The sequence below is a fragment of the Hibiscus syriacus genome, unplaced genomic scaffold, assembly GCF_006381635.1.
Source record: "Hibiscus syriacus cultivar Baekdansim isolate YM2019G1 unplaced genomic scaffold, ASM638163v2 tig00111213_pilon, whole genome shotgun sequence".
Lineage (NCBI taxonomy): Eukaryota > Viridiplantae > Streptophyta > Magnoliopsida > Malvales > Malvaceae > Hibiscus > Hibiscus syriacus.
In genome coordinates, this window is record NW_024063022.1 from 5,839,772 (window position 1) to 5,856,692 (window position 16,921).

General features: G+C 29.4%; 7 non-coding genes across 7 annotated transcripts; all 7 read left to right on the forward strand.

Annotated features, from left to right (window-relative positions):
* The first annotated feature begins 5,814 nt into the window (after positions 1 to 5,814).
* Positions 5,815 to 5,888, forward strand: TRNAI-AAU. Its single transcript has one exon. It is a non-coding gene; the product is annotated as a tRNA-Ile (tRNA).
* Positions 5,889 to 7,505: 1,617 nt separating this feature from the next.
* TRNAN-GUU lies at positions 7,506 to 7,579 on the forward strand. The gene has a single exon. It is a non-coding gene; the product is annotated as a tRNA-Asn (tRNA).
* Positions 7,580 to 7,672: 93 nt separating this feature from the next.
* Positions 7,673 to 7,746, forward strand: TRNAI-AAU. Its single transcript has one exon. It is a non-coding gene; the product is annotated as a tRNA-Ile (tRNA).
* A 1,865-nt stretch (positions 7,747 to 9,611) lies between these two features.
* On the forward strand, positions 9,612 to 9,685 carry TRNAI-AAU. The gene has a single exon. It is a non-coding gene; the product is annotated as a tRNA-Ile (tRNA).
* A 1,246-nt stretch (positions 9,686 to 10,931) lies between these two features.
* TRNAN-GUU lies at positions 10,932 to 11,005 on the forward strand. Its single transcript has one exon. It is a non-coding gene; the product is annotated as a tRNA-Asn (tRNA).
* A 95-nt stretch (positions 11,006 to 11,100) lies between these two features.
* Positions 11,101 to 11,174, forward strand: TRNAI-AAU. The gene has a single exon. It is a non-coding gene; the product is annotated as a tRNA-Ile (tRNA).
* Positions 11,175 to 13,855: 2,681 nt separating this feature from the next.
* Positions 13,856 to 13,929, forward strand: TRNAI-AAU. Its single transcript has one exon. It is a non-coding gene; the product is annotated as a tRNA-Ile (tRNA).
* The last annotated feature ends 2,992 nt before the right edge of the window (positions 13,930 to 16,921 follow it).

Below are 16,921 nucleotides of genomic sequence, written 5' to 3' on the forward strand. Positions count from 1 at the left end.
AGAAGGTTTATGCTAGATACTAGAAGTCTTTTAAGGAATCATTTCAAGATCAAAGAATGTTCGAGGAAGCAATTAATCATAGGATCTCTATATTATATTATTTTCATTAAGAGCTAATATCGAAATTATCTGGTTAAGAAATTACGAAAATGCCTTTGAGAGGTAAAATAGTCAGAATTGACCCTGAAGGAGAAAGTACTTGGAGGATTTGTACTTAACTCAATTAAGTACAAATTTAATTATTAATATTCTGTCTTTGTAAAGAAAAATTCATAATATTGCGTTTGTAAAATCCGAGAAGGCACTTGACCCGAAATATCCGAGTTATAAGTAAATACCTGAAGAACAATTTATCGGAGGGTGCTCTTTTATCGGAATTGTTCGAACGGACTGTAATAGATGATAAATTGGAATTAAATAATAAGACCGGATGGAGGAAAAAGATTGAAATACCGTGGATCTGTAAAATGACCAAAATACCCCTGTAATAAAAATGACCCAAGAATATCACCAAGCTCAGGAATGACTGAATATCCTCGAGCTCTGAAATGAATGGAATAAAACTGAACATCAAAATTGCCAAAATACCCTTATGGCCTAAATTAAGTAAATGTCTTGGATTAATTAAGGAATCTAAGTAAGCATAGGTATTGGACTACCTATAAAGGTAATGGAAAATAATTTAAGTGAATAGATCAACCCTAAAGCTATGTCAATACCTGAATGGCATAGATATTATTGGAACATGTGTTCGTCTTCTCAAGTTTGGCTCGATGATAAATTTTGGAAGTATTCAGCTCAGCTCAGCTCTAGATCGTATTCAGTACTTAGAATTGGACGTTTGTTCGACAAGTCAACCACGAAGACCAAATTGAATGAAATGGAAGTGCAACATGTATCTGAAATTCAGGAACGTTTGAATTACTCTGGAAAATCCTGAAGTAACTGGAATGGACATGACTGCTAAATGAACTAGGTAACCTCAATGACTGAGGATTTAGTAAGTGATTTGGATAAGTCTGGAAACTCTGATGAGTTTACGTAGTGTATAATTACAATGGGTTATGAACAAATTAATCAAGTACGTCAGCATTTCATGGTATTGTGGAAGCGTGGAAATGAAATAAAGACATTGGAAGATTTATTCAACGTTAATTTCGAAGATGATATATGAACAAGAATTTGTGGTATTAAAGAGTAAATACCCTGGAAGGAAAATGAATTGACCAGTCGACATAGATTGTTAAGATTCTGAATCTTCGTTGTCAAGTTGTTCGATTATCCGATCAATTGATATGGATGTAAAAGATTCTGAATACCTTTCTGATTACGTACAACTTTTGAAATCTGTTCAAATAAGATACGATCCTGATAATTCACATTCTGAATAACTGATGATTCCGTTAGTTATTGAACTTTTCCAATAGTGATTCTAAATTCTGACATTCTATCGGTATACTGAAGATCCGTGTTTCTCTACTTGCTAAGATTATCCAGTACCTCCGAATAATATTTGTAAACTCTAGTGTGTTCCCTAATCATATAATTATTTTATCTGATTTCTGACTTGAATTCTGTTATGATACATGATCTGAATTCTGTTTTGATTTCTGATATCTCCGTTTAATGACAGAAAAATGTGTTAATTGGGGGGTATTGTTGAAGGAAGAATTTTCATAGGTTCCTCGGCTTTGTGCTCAGGGCCTTATATGTTGTGTTGGGTTGGGTGTATGGTTCTGGGGAACCTACACACTATGTTGTGATGGGATGGGGGTATATATATATATATATATATATATGTTTTAAAAGATATGTATCTTTTTACTGGTTTTTCGGGAACACACTAGACAACCTATTCTGATCTCCTGAACTCAGTCATCTAAAATATTTCTCTGAACTGGACGCTCATTGTCCGTTACCACCTGAAATATCAGTAGGATCTCTGCTCAGCATAAAAATATGTAAATGTTCAGAAACAATAAGGAAATATATTTATCTGTATCTGCACGTTCATCAGCATCATATGGTAGTTCTGTATTACTGAGCTTTCCAAAGCTCACTCTATTACTCACCTTTTCAGGTTTAAAGAATTGTACCAGTGCATCTATTGACTTTAGTAAGGGAGTTCGTCCGACGTTGTTGCAGAGTATGGTACATGTGATTAGGGGGCATGTAATTGTATTTTGATTTATATACGTGTTTGGAAATCTGTTTTATTTTTAAATAGTGAAAACTGATTTTATAAGTTTACATGTTCTGATAAAAAGTTTTAAAATTTCTGCTATTTTTACAGTGGGTCGCTCCGGTGGCCCTAATGTGACTTCCCGGATCGGATCGGGCTACGCTTATCGGTCTGTGGGGGTTACAACATGGGTTCTCTTACCAAGAGTATAATGTACATATTTTTAGATACATGCATGACACATCTCTCAGATGCGTTTGGTTTATGGATATAAGATTAAGTTTATGCATAGGATTATGCAATGTATTCAAATTACTAAGAATGTATAAAATTACTTTGTTTGATGCATTTATTTTGAATGTAAGATTATGATGTTTAGTAAAGATAACATATGCTTATTTAGAAGCACATGCTATTGAATTATCATTATTTTAAAATTTAATTATTTTTACAAACATTTAATTATGTATTATTCTTAATAACCACAATAGAGTCACATGATCCAAATAATCCTTCTCCCTTCAATATATATATATAAAATTAAAAGAATGTGATAAGATAGTAGTTGTGTAGAAAAAGTGTTAAATAGCTGGAGTATCTCAGTTGGATAGAGAGTTTGGTTGTTAGCAATAAGGTCGTAGGTTCAAGTCTTCCTTCTAGCGTTGATTTACAATGGTAACTTAAATTATCAGTTTAATTTCAATTAGTTAAACCATCCAATGATTTGTATGAAACAATGCGTCAAAAAGATATGAAATGGATTTTTATCTCGGTTTCTTAGAGCATTGTGATTATAACGCGAAGGTCGCAGGTAAGTGACCTGAATGGGTCAGTTATCTTACATATGTTATTGTTTCTCCTATTCTAAAAAAGAGAGAACTTAATAAAATAAATAATAAGTATAAAATGACATAATGAATCATTGATGATATATGTTATTATGTAATTAATTGTTTATACAAGCGATTTTTTTTACTATTTCTCATTCTTCGATATCTAGTCTAGATTTCTCCATCAAAACTTTCATTAAGAATGTTAGTCGTAATTTTGCTCAATAATCTCATTTCGAGGTTAGAGAATGAGTTCTCTTATCAAGAGTGCTATGTATTAATTTTTAGATACGTAGGGGGCAGATATCTCGAGAGTGTTTGGTTTATCGATATAAGATTAAATATATGCATATGATTATATAATCTATTCATATTACAAAGAATATAACATTACTTTAATTGATGAATTTAATCGAAATATAGGATTATGATGTTTAGCAGAGAGAACATGTGATTATTTAAAATTACGTGTTATTAAATTATCATTATTTTAAAATTTCATTATTTATTAGGCTTAATTACAATAACAGAGTCATTTGATGTAAAGAATCCTCATCCCTTCCACATATGTATGCATAATTACAACATATGACAACATAATAGTTATGTGGAAAAGAAGCTAAATAGATGGAGTAGCTCAGTTGGTTAGAGCATGTGGCTGTTAACCACAGGGTCGGAGGTTTTAAGCCCTCCTTCTAGCATAAATTTACTTTGGTACTTTAAATTTCCAATTTAAATTTCATCTTTCAAATCATCGAAAGAGTTATATGATGATCAATATATGCAATGACCTATTAGCTCAATTGGTTAGAGCATCATGCTAATAACGTGAAGGTCGCAGGTTCGAGACCTTCATGGACAATTGCGTTGTACATGTTATTGTTTCTCCTATTATTAAAAAAAATAAAGCCTAAGAAATTAAAGAATAACACTTAAATTGACTCAATCAAATTTCAACACCTTTATCCTAGCTAATAAAAATATATATATATTGCATGATATTTAGATTAAATATGTAATTTATTTTACAAGAGATTATGCTATTGTTTCTCATTCTTCCATATTTAATGTTTTTTTAGCACAACAAAAGATTACTTTATTAATAATAAACCTCAAAAGGAGGTACCTGACAAAAGGACATATGATTCATCTAAATCACACCTATTCAGGAAAAAACGAAATCGTATGCTTCAAAACAAAAAAATTGACAATTTACATGTCGAAATATATCTCCTAGAAACTCGAACAAACTCCGCAAATACTCATAGACAATATAAACATTGTAGAATCATAAAAATCACCCACACCTATGAGAATTTTGGTTATTCCTCTCAATAATCTTGTTTTAATGTTGCCACATGGGTTCTCTTACCAAGAGTGTAATGTACTTATTTTTATATACGCACATGACACATCTCTCGGATACCTTTGGTTTATGGTTATAAGATTAAGTTTATGCATAGGATTATGCAATGTATTCAAATTACTAAGAATGTAGTTTGATGCATTTATTTTGGATGTAAGATTATGATGTTTTGTGAAGATAACATATGATTATTTATAAGCACATGTTATTGAATTATCATTATTTTAAAATTTAATTATTTTTACAGAAATTTAATTATGTATTATTCTTAATAACCATAATAGAGTCACATGATCCAAATAATCCTCCTCCCATCAATATATATATATATATATATATATATATATATATATATATAAAAAACTGATAAGATTATAGTTGTCTAGAAAAAGAGATAAATAGATGGAGCATCTCAGCTGGATAGAGAGTATGGTTGTTAACAATAAGGTCGTAGGTTCAAGTCTTCCTTCTAGCGTTGATTTACACTGGTAACTTAAATTCTCGTTTTACTTTCAATTATTTAAACAATCTAAAGATTTGTATAAAACAATACGTCAAAAAGACATGAAATGGCTTTTTAGCTTGGTTGGTTAGAGCATTGTGCTTATAACGCAAAGGTAGCAGGTTAGAGACCTGCATGGGTCAATTGTCTTACATATGTTATTGTTTCTCCTATTCTAAAAAACCAAAGAGCTTAAGAAAATAAATAATAAGTCTAAAATGACACAATGAATCAATGATGATATATGTTATTATGTAATTAATAGTTTTTACTAGCGATTTTTTTAGTGTTTCTAATTCTTCGATATATAATCTAGATTGCACCATCAAACCTTTCATTCAGAATGCTAGTGGCAATTTTGCTCAATAATCTCGTTTATAGGTTTGAGAATGAGTTCTCTTATCAAGAGTGTTATGTATTAATTTTTAGGTACGTAGGGGGCACAACTCTTGAAAGTGTTTGGTTCATTGATATAAGATTTACTATGTGCATATAATTTTGTAATCTATTCATATTACAAAGAATATAACATTATTTTATATGATGCATTTAATCGAAATATAGCATTATGATGTTTAGCAGAGAGAACATGTGATTTTTTAAAATTATGTGTTATTCAATCATCATTATTTTAAAATTTCATTATTTATTAGTCTTAATTACTATAACAGAGTCACTTGATCCAAAGAATCCTTATCCCTTCCATATATGTATGCGTAATTCCAACAAATGACAACATTGTATTATGTGGAAGAGAAGCTAAATAGCTGGAGTAGCTCAGTTGGTTAGAACATATAGCTGTTAATGACAAGGTCGGAGGTTCAAGCCTCCTTCTAGCGTGAATTTACATTGGCATTAAATTTCCAATTTAAATTTCATTTGACAAATCATCCAAAGAGTTATATGATGAAATACATCAATATATATATGCAATGGCCTATTAGCTCAGTTGGTTAGAGCATCGTGCTAATAACGCAAAGGTCGTAAGTTCGAGACCTGCATTGGCCAATTACATTGTACCTGTTTTTGTTTCTCATATTATAAAAAAAATAAAGCTTAAGAAATTAAAGAATAACACTTGAATTGACTCAATCAAATGTCAACACTTTTATTATAGCTAATAAAAATATATATTGCATGATATTTAGATTAAATATGAAATTTATTTTATAAGCGATTATGTTATTATTTTCTCATTCTTCCATATTTAATCTTTTTTTAGCACAAAAAAATATTACTTTATTAATAATAAACCTCAAAAGGAGGTACCTGAAAAAAGGACATATGATTCATCTAAATCACGCCTATTCAGGAAAAAACAAAATCGTATGATTCAAAACAAAAAAATTGACAATTTACAAGTCGAAATAAAACTCCTAGACACTCGAACTAACTCCGCAAATACTCATAGACAATAGAAACATTGTAGAATCATTAAAATCACCCACACCTATGAGAATTTTGGTTATTCCTCTCAATAATCTTGTTTCAATGTTGCAACATGGGTTCTCTTACCAAGAGTGTAATGTACTTATTTTTAGATACGCGCATGGCACATCTCTCGGATACCTTTGGTTTATGGATATAAGATTAAGTTTATGCATAGGATATTGCAATGTATTCAAATTACTAAGAATGTATAAAATTACTTTGTTTGATGCATTTATTTTGAATGTAAAATTATGATGTTTAGTAAAGATAAAATATTATTATTTATAAGCACATGTTATTGAATTATCATTATTTTAAAATTTAATTATTTTTACAAAAATTTAATTATGTATTATTCTTAACAACCATAATAGAGTCACATGATCCAAATAATCCTCCTCCCTTATATATATATATATATATATATATATATTAAAAAATGTGATAAGATTGTAGTTGTGTAGAAAAAGAGTTAAATAGCGGAGCATCTCAACTGGATAGAGAGTTTGGTTGTTAACAATAAGGTCGTATGTTCAAGTCTTCTTTCTAGCGTTGATTTACACTGATAACTTAAATTTTCGTTTTACTTTCTATTAGTTAAACCATCCAAAGATTTGTGTAAAGCAATACGTCAAAAAGACATTAAATGGCTTTTTAGCTCGGTTGGTTATAGCATTGTGCTTATAACGCGAAGGTCACATGTTAGAGACATGCATTGCTCAACTGTCTTACATATGTTATATTTTCTCCTATTCTAAAAGAGAGAGAGCTTAAGAAAAATAAATAATAAGTCTAAAATGACACATTGAAACAGTGATGATATATGTTATTATGTAATTAATTATTTTTACAAACGATTTTTTATTAATTCTCATTCTTCGAATCTAATCTAGATTGCACCATCAAACCTTTCATTCAAAATGTTAGTGGAAATTTTGCTCAATAATCTTGTTTCGAGGTTAGAGAATGAGTTCTCTTATCAAGAGTGTTATGTACTAATTTTTGGATAAATGGGGGCAGATCTCTCGAAAGTATTTGGTTCATTGGTATAAGAATATGCATATCATTTGATGCATTTAGTCTTAATTACCATAATAGTGTCACTAGATCCAAAGAATCCTCATCTCTTCCACATATCTATGCATAATTCCAACAGATGACAACATTGTAGTTATGTGGAAGAGATGCTAAATTGCTGGAGTAGCTCAGTTGGTTAGAGCATGTGGCTGTTAACCACAAGGTCGGAGGTTCAAGCCCTCCTTCTAGCGTGAATTTACTTTGGTACTTTAAATTTCCAATTTAAATTTCATCTGTCAAATCATCCAAAGAGTTATATAATGAAATACATTAATATATGCAATGGCCTATTAGCTCAGTTGGTTAGAGCATCGTGCTAATAACGCGAAGGTCGCAGGTTCGAGACCTGCATGGGCCAATTGCCTTGTATATGTTATTGTTTCTTCTATTATAAAAAATAAAGCTTAAGAAGTTAAAGAATAACACTTAAATTGACTCAATCAAATGCCAACACGTTTATTCTAGCTAATAAAAATATATATATTGCATGGTATTTAGATTAAATATGTAATTTATTTTACAATCGATTATGTTATTATTTTCTCATTCTTCCATATTAATCTTTTTTAGCACAACAAAAAATTTTATTAATAATAAACCTCAAAAGGTGGTACCTGAAAAAAAGACATATGATTCATCTAAATCACGCATGTTTAGGAAAAAAACGAAATCACATGCTTCAAAACAAAAAAAAATGACAGTTTACAAGTCGAAATAAAACTCCTAGAAACTCCAACTAACTCCGCAAATACTCATAGACAATATAAACATTTTAGAATCATCAAAATCACCCACACCTATGAGAATTGTGGTTATTCCCCTCAATAATATTGTTTCAATGTTTCAACATCGGTTCTCTTACCAAGAGTGTAATGTACTTATTTTGAGATAGGCACACATCCATCAGATACGTTTGCTTTACGGATATAAGACTAAGTTTCTGCATAGGATAATGCAATGTATTCAAATTCCTAAGAATGTATAACATTACTTTGTTTGATGCACTTATTTTGAATGTAAGATTATGATGTTTAGTAAATATAACATATGCTTATTTAGAAGCACATGTTATTTAATTATCATTATTTTAAAATTTAATTATTTTTACAAAAAATTAATTATTTATTATTCTTACTAACCATAATAGAGTCACATGATCCACATAATCCTCCTCCCTTCAATATATATATATATAATTAAAAAAATGTGATAAGATTGTAGTTGTGTAGAAAAAGAGTTAAATTGCTGTAGTATCTCAGCTGGATAGAGAGTTTGGTTGTTAATAATAAGGTCGTAGGTTCAAGTCTTCCTTCTAGCATTGATTTACACTGGTAACTTAAATTACCGGTTTACTTTCAATTAGTTAAACCATCCAAAGATTTGTATGAAGCAATACGTCAAAAAGACATGAAATGGCTTTTTAGCTCGGTTGGTTAGAGCATTGTGCTTACAACGTGAAGGTCACATGTTAGAGATCTGCATGGGTCAATTGTCTTACATATGTTATTGTTTCTCCTATTATAAAGAGAGAGAGCTTAAGAAAATAAATAATAAGTCTAAAATGACACAATGAATCAGTGATGATATATGTTATTATGTAATTAATTATTTTTCAAGCGATTTTTTTACTGTTTCTCATTCTTTGATATCTAATCTAGATTGCACTATCAAACCTTTCATTAAGATTATTAGTGGCAATTTTTCTCAATAATCTCGTTTCGAGGTTAGAGAATGAGTTCTCCAATCAAGAGTGTTATGTACTAATTTTTAGATACGTGGGGGCAGATCTCTTGAAAGTGTTTGGTTCATATTACAAAGAATATAACAATACTTTATTTGATGCATTTAATCGAAATATAGGATTATGATGTTTAGAAGAGAGAACATGTGATTATTTAAAAAACGTGTTGTTATTATTTTAAAATTTCATTATTTATTAGTCTTAATTACCATAACAGAGTCACTTGATCCAAAGAATCCTCACCCCTTCCACATATGTATGCATAATTCCAATAGATGACAAGATTGTAGTTATGTGGAAGAAAAGCTAAGTAACTGGAGTAGCTTAGTTGGTTAGAGCATATTGCTGTTAACCACAAGGTCGGAGGTTCAAACCCTCCTTCTAGCTTAAATTTACTTTGGTACTTTAAATTTCCTATTTAAATTTCATCTGTAAAATCATCCAAAGAGTTATATGATGAAATACATCAATATATATGCAATGGCTTATTAGCTCAGCTGGTTAGAGCATCGTGCTAATAACGCGAAGGTTGCAGGTTCGAGACCTGCATGGGTCAATTGCCTTGTATATGTTATTATTTCTCCTATTATAAAAATTGAAGAACAACATTTTTATTATAGCTAATAAAATATATACTACATGATATTTAGATTAAATATGTAATTTCTTTTACAAGCGATTATGTTTTTGTTTCTAATTCTTCCATATTTAATCTTTTTTTAGCACAACAAAAAATTACTTTATTAATAATAAACCTCAAAAGGAGGTACTTGACAAAAGGACATATGATACATCTAAGTCACTCCTATTCAGAAAAAAATGAAATCGTATGCTTCAAAACAAAAAATTAAAAATTTACAAGTCGAAATAAATCTCCTAGAAACTCGAACTAACACCGCAAATACTCTTAGACAATAGAAACATTGTAGAATCATCAAAATCACCCACACCTATGAGAATTATGGTAATTCCACTCAATAATCTTGTTTCAATGTTTCAACACGGCTTCTCTTACCAAGAGTGTAACCTAAATTCTTGTTTTACTTTCAATTAGTGTTAAACCATTCAAAGATTTTTATAAAGCAATACATCAAAAAACATGAAATGGCTTTTTAGCTCGGTTGGTTAGAGCATTATGCTTATAACGCGAAGGTCGTAGGTTAGAGACATGCATGGGTCAATTATCTTACATATATTATTGTTTCTCCTATTCTAAGAGAGATAGAGCTTAAGAAAATAAATAATAAGTCTAAAACGACAAAATGAATCAGTGATGATATATGTTATTATGTAATTAATTGTTTTTACAAGCGATTTTTTAGTGTTTCTCATTCTTCAATATATAATCTAGATTGCACCATCAAACCTTTCATTCAGAGTGTTAGTGGCAATTTTGCTCAATAATCTTATTTTGAGGTTTGAGAATGAGTTCTCTTATCAAGAGTGTTATGTATTAATTTTTAGATACGTAGGGAGCACATCTCTCGAGAGTGTTGGTTCATCGATATGAGATTTACTATGTGCATATGATTATGTAATCTATTCATATTACAAAGAATATAACATTATTTTATTTGATGCATTTAAATCGAAATATAGGATTATAATGTTTAGTAGAGAGAACATGTGATTATTTAAAATTATGTGTTATTCAATTATCATTATTTTAAAATTTCATTGTTTATTAGTTTTAATTACTATAACAGGGTCACTTGATCCAAAGAATCCTCATCCCTTCCACATATGTATGCATAATTCCAACAGATGACAACATTGTAGTTATGTGGAAGAGAAGATAAATAGCAGGAGTAGCTCAGTTGGTTAGAGCATGTGGCTGTTAACCACAAGGTTGGAGGTTCAAACCCTCCTTCTAGCTTAAATTTACTTTGGTACTTTAAATTTCCAATTTAAATTTCATCTGCAAAATCATCCAAAGAGTTATATGATGAAATACATCAATATATATGCAATGGCTTATTAGCTCAGCTGGTTAGAGCATCGTGCTAATAACGCGAAGGTCGCAGGTTCGAGACCTGCATGGGTCAATTGCCTTGTATATGTTATTGTTTCTCCTATTATAAAAATTGAATAATAATACTTAAATTGACTCAATTAAATGCCAACATTTTTATTATAGCTAATAAAAAATATATACTACATGATTTAAATATGTAATTTCTTTTACAAGCGATTATGTTATTGTTTCTAATTCTTCCATATTCAATCTTTTTTTAGCACAACAAAAAATTACTTTATTAATAATAAACCTCAAAAGTAGGTACTTGAAAAAAGGACATATGATACATCTAAGTCACACCTATTCAGAAAAAAAATGAAATCGTATGATTCAAAACAAATATTAACAATTCACTAGTCGATATAAATCTCCTAGAAACTCGAACTAACACTACAAATACTCAGACAATAGAAACATTGTAGAATCATCAAAATCACCCACACCTATGAGAATTGTGGTTCTTCCTCTCAATAATATTGTTTCAATGTTTCAACATGGGTTCTCTTACCAAGAGTGTAATATACTTATTTTTAGATACGTGCATGACACATCTCTCTGATGCATTTGGTTTATGGATATCATATTAAGTTTTTGCATAGGATTATGCAATGTATTCAAATTACTAAGAATGTATAAAATTACTTTGTTTGATGCATTTATTTTGAATGTAAGATTATGATGTTTAGTAAAGATAACATATGATTATTTAGAAGCACACGTTATTGAATTATCATTATTTTAAAATTTAATTGTTTTTAGAGAAATTTAATTATGTATTATTCTTAATAACCATAATAGAGTCACGTGATCCAAATAATCCTCCTCCCCTCAATATATATAAAAAATAAAAAATAAGATGTGATAAGATTGTAGTTGTATAGAAAAGGAGTTAAATAGCTGGAGTATCTCAGCTGGATAGATAGTTTGGTTGTTAACAATAAGGTCGTAGGTTCAAGTCTTTCTTCTAGCGTTGATTCATACTGGTAACTTAAATTCTCGTTTCACTTTCAATTAGTTAAAACATCCAAAGATTTGTATGAAGCAATACGTAAAAAAGACATGAAATGGCTTTTTAGCTCGGATAGTTAGAACATTGTGCTTATAACGCGAAGGTCGCAGATTAGAGACCTGCATGGGTCAATTGTCTTACATATGTTATTCTTTCTCCTATTCTAAAAGAGATAGAGCTTAAGAAAATAAATAATAACTCTAAAATGACACAATGAATCATTGATGATATGTTATTATGTAATTAATTGTTTTTACAAGCGATTTTTTTACTGTTTCTCATTCTTCGATATCTAATCTAGATTGCACCATCAAATCTTTCATTAAGAATGTTAGTGGTAATTTTTCTCAATAATCTCGTTTCGAGGTTAGAGAATGAGTTCTCTTATCAAGAGTGCTATGTACTAATTTTTAAATATACGGAGGCAGATCTATCGAGAGTGTTTGGTTTATCGATATAAGATTAACTATATGCATATGATTATGTAATCTATTCATATTACAAAGAATATAACATTACTTTATTTGATGTATTTCATCAAAATATAGGATTATGATGTTTAGCAGAGAGAACATGTGATTATTCTAAAGCACATGTTATTGAATTGTCATTATTTTAAAATTGAATTATTTTTACAGAAATTTAATTATGTATTATTCTTAATAACCATAATAGAGTCACATGATCCAAATAATCCTCCTCCCTTCAATATATATATATATATATAAAATTAAAAAATGTAAAAAGATTGTAGTTGTGTATAAAAAGAGTTAAATAGCTGGAGCATCCCAGCTGAATAGAGCGTTTGGTTGTTAACAATAAGGTCGTAGGTTCAAGTCTTCCTTCTAGCGTTGATTTACACTGGTAGCTTAAATTCTCGTTTTACTTTCAATTAGTTAAATCATCCAAAGATTTGTCTTACATATGTTATTGTTTATCCTATTCTAAAAGAGATAGATCTTAAGAAAATAAATAATAAGTCTAGAATGACACAATGAATCAGTGATGATATATGTTATTATGTAATTAATTATTTTTAGAAGCGATATTTTAGTATTTCTAATTCTTCGATATATAATCTAGATTGCACCATCAAACCTTTCATTCAAAATGTTAGTGCCAATTTTTCTCAATAATCTCGTTTCGAGGTTTGAGAATGAGTTATCTTATCAAGAGTGTTATGTATTAATTTTTAGATACGTAGGGGGCACATCTCTTGAAAGTGTTTCGTTCATCAATATAAGATTTACTATGTGCATATAATTATGTAATCTATTCATATTACAAATAATATAACATTATTTTTTTGACGCATTTAAGCAAAATATAGGATTATGGTGTTTAGGAGAGAGAACATGTGATTATTTAAAATCACCTGTTATTCAATTATCATTATTTTAAAATTTCATTATTTATTAGTCTTAATTACGATAATAGTGTCCCTAGATCCAAAGAATACTCATCCCTTCCATATATGTATGCATAATTCCAACAGATGACAACATTGTAGTTATGTGGAAGAAAAGCTAAATTGCTGGAATAGCTCAGTTGGTTAGAGCATGTGGCTGTTAACCACAAGGTTGGACGTTCATGCCCTCCTTCTAGCGTGAATTTACTTTGGTACTTTAAATTTCCATTTTAAATTTCATCTGTCAAATCATCCAAAGAGTTATATGATAAAATACATTAATATATGTAATGTCCTATTAGCTCAGTTGGTTAGAGCATCGTGCTAATAACGCGAAGGTCACAGGTTCGAGACTTGCATGGGCCAATTGCCTTGTATATGTTATTGTTTCTTCTATTATAAAAAAAAATAAAGCTTAAGAAATTAAAGAATAAGACTTAAATTGACTCAATCAAATGTCAACAATTTTATTCTAGCTAATAAAAATACATATAGTGCATGTTATTTAGATTAAATATGTAATTTATTTTACAAGCGATTATGTTATTATTTTCTCATTCTTCCATATTTAATCTTTTTTAGCACAACAAAAAATTATTTTATGAATAATAAAACTCGAAAGGAGGTACCTGAAAAAAAAGGAGATATGATTCATCTAAATCACGCCTATTCAGGAAAAAAACGAAATTGCATGTTTCAAAAAAAAAAAAAATTGACAGTTTACAAGTCGAAATAAAACTCCTAGAAACTCGAACTAACTCCTCAAATACTCATAGACAATAGAAACATCATAGACTCATCAAAATCACCCACACCTATGAGAATTGTGGTTATTCCTCTCAATAATCTTGTTTCAATGTTTCAACATGGGTTCTCATTCCGAGAGTGTAATGTACTTATTTTTACATACGTTCATGACACATCTCTCGGATACCTTTGGTTTATGGTTATAAGATTAAGTTTATGCATATGATTATGCAATGTATTCAAATTACTAAGAATGTATAAAATTATTTTGTTTGATGCATTTATTTTGAATGTAAGATTATGATGTTTGGTAAAGATAACATATTATTATTTAAAAACACATGTTATTGAATTATCATTATTTTAAAATTTAATTATTTTTACAGAAATTTAATTATGTATTATTCTTGATAACCATAATAGTGTCACATGATCCAAATAATCGTCCTCTCTTCAATATATATATATATATATAATTAAAAAATGTGAAAAGATTGTAGTTGTGTAGAAAAAGAGTTAAATAGTTGGAGCATCTCAGCTGGATGGACAGTTTGGTTGTTAACAATAAGGTCGTTGGTTCAAGTCTTCCTTCAAGCGTTGATTTACACTGGTAGCTTAAATTCTCGTTTTACTTTCAATTAGTTAAACCATCCAAAGATTTGTATAAAGCAAACGTCAAAAAGACATGAAATGGCTTTTTAGCTCGGTTGGTTAGAGCAATGTGGTTATAACGCGAAGGTCGTAGGTTAGAGACCTGCATGGGTCAATTGTCTTACATATGTTATTGTTTCTCCTATTCAAAAAGAGATAGAGCTTAAGAAAATAAATAATAAGTCTAAAATGACACAATGAATCAGTGATGATATATGTTATTATGTAATTAATTGTTTTTATAAGCGATTTTTTTAGTACTTCTAATTCTTCGATATATAATCTAGATTGCACCGTCAAACCTTTCATTCAGAATGTTAGTGTCAATTTTGCTCAATAATCTTATTTCGAGGTTTGAGAATGAGTTATCTTATCAAGAGTGTTATGTATTAATTTTTAGATACGTAGGGGGCACATCTCTTGAAAGTGTTTCGTTCATTGATATAAGATTTACTATGTGCATATGATTATGTAATCTATTCATATTACAACAAATATAACATTATTTTATTTGATGCATTTAGTCAAAATATAGGATTATGATGTTTAGCAGAGAGAACATGTGATTATTTAAAATTACGTGTTATTCAATTATCATTATTCTAAAATTTCATTATTTATTAGTCTTAATTACCATAATAGTGTCACTAGATCCAAAGAATCCTCATCCCTTCCACATATGTATGTATAATTCCAACAGATGACAACATTGTAGTTATGTGGAAGAGAAGCTAAATTGCTTGAGTAGCTGAGTTGGTTAGAGCATGTGGCTGTTAACCACAAGGTCGGAGGTGCAAGCCCTCCTTCTAGCGTGACTTTACTTTGGTACTTTAAATTTCCAATTTAAATTTCACTTGTCAAATCATACAAAGAGTTATATGACGAAATGCATTAATATGCAATGGCCTATTAGCTCAGATGGTTAGAGCATCGTGCTAATAACACGAAGGTCGCAAATTAGAGACCTGCATGGGCCAATTGCCTTGTATATGTTATTGTTTCTTCTATTATAAAAATTAAAGCTTAAGAAATTAAAGAATAACACTTAAATTGACTCAATCAAATGCCAACACTTTTATTCTAGCTAATAAAAATATATATTGTATGGTATTTAGATTAAATATGTAATTTATTTTACAAGCGATTATGTTATTATTTTCTCATTCTTTCATATTTAATCTTTTTTAGCACAACAAAAAATTATTTTATTAATAATAAACCTCAAAAGGAGGTACCTGAAAAAAGGATATGATTCATCTAAATCACGCCTATTCAGAAAAAAAATGAAATCGCATGCTTAAAAAAAATTGATAGTTTACAAGTCGAAATAAAACTCCTAGAAACTCGAGCAAACTCCGCAAATACTCCTAGACAATAGAAACATTGTAGAATCATCAAAATCACCCACACCTATGAGAATTGTGGTTATTCCTCTCAATAATCTTGTTTCAATGTTTCAACATGGGTTCTCTTTCCAAGAGTGTAATGTACTTAGTTTTAGATACGAGCATGACATATCTCTCGGATACCTTTGGTTTATGAATATAAGATTAAGTTTATGCATAGTATTATGCAACGTATTCAAATTACTAAGAATGTATAAAATTATTTTCTTTGATGCATTTATTTTGAATGTAAGATTATAATGTTTGGTAAAGGTAACTTATTATTTTTAAAAACACATGTTATTGAATTATCATTATTTTAAAATTTAATTATTTTTACAGAAATTTAATTATGTATTATTCTTAATAACCATAATAGAGTCACATGATCCAAATAATCCTCCTCCCTTTAATATATATATATATATATATATATATATATATATATATATATATATATATATATATATATATATATATATATATGTGAAATGATTGTAGTTGTGTAGAAAAAGAGTTAAATAGCTAGAGCATCTCACCTGGATGGACAGTTTGGTTGTTGACAATAAGGTCGT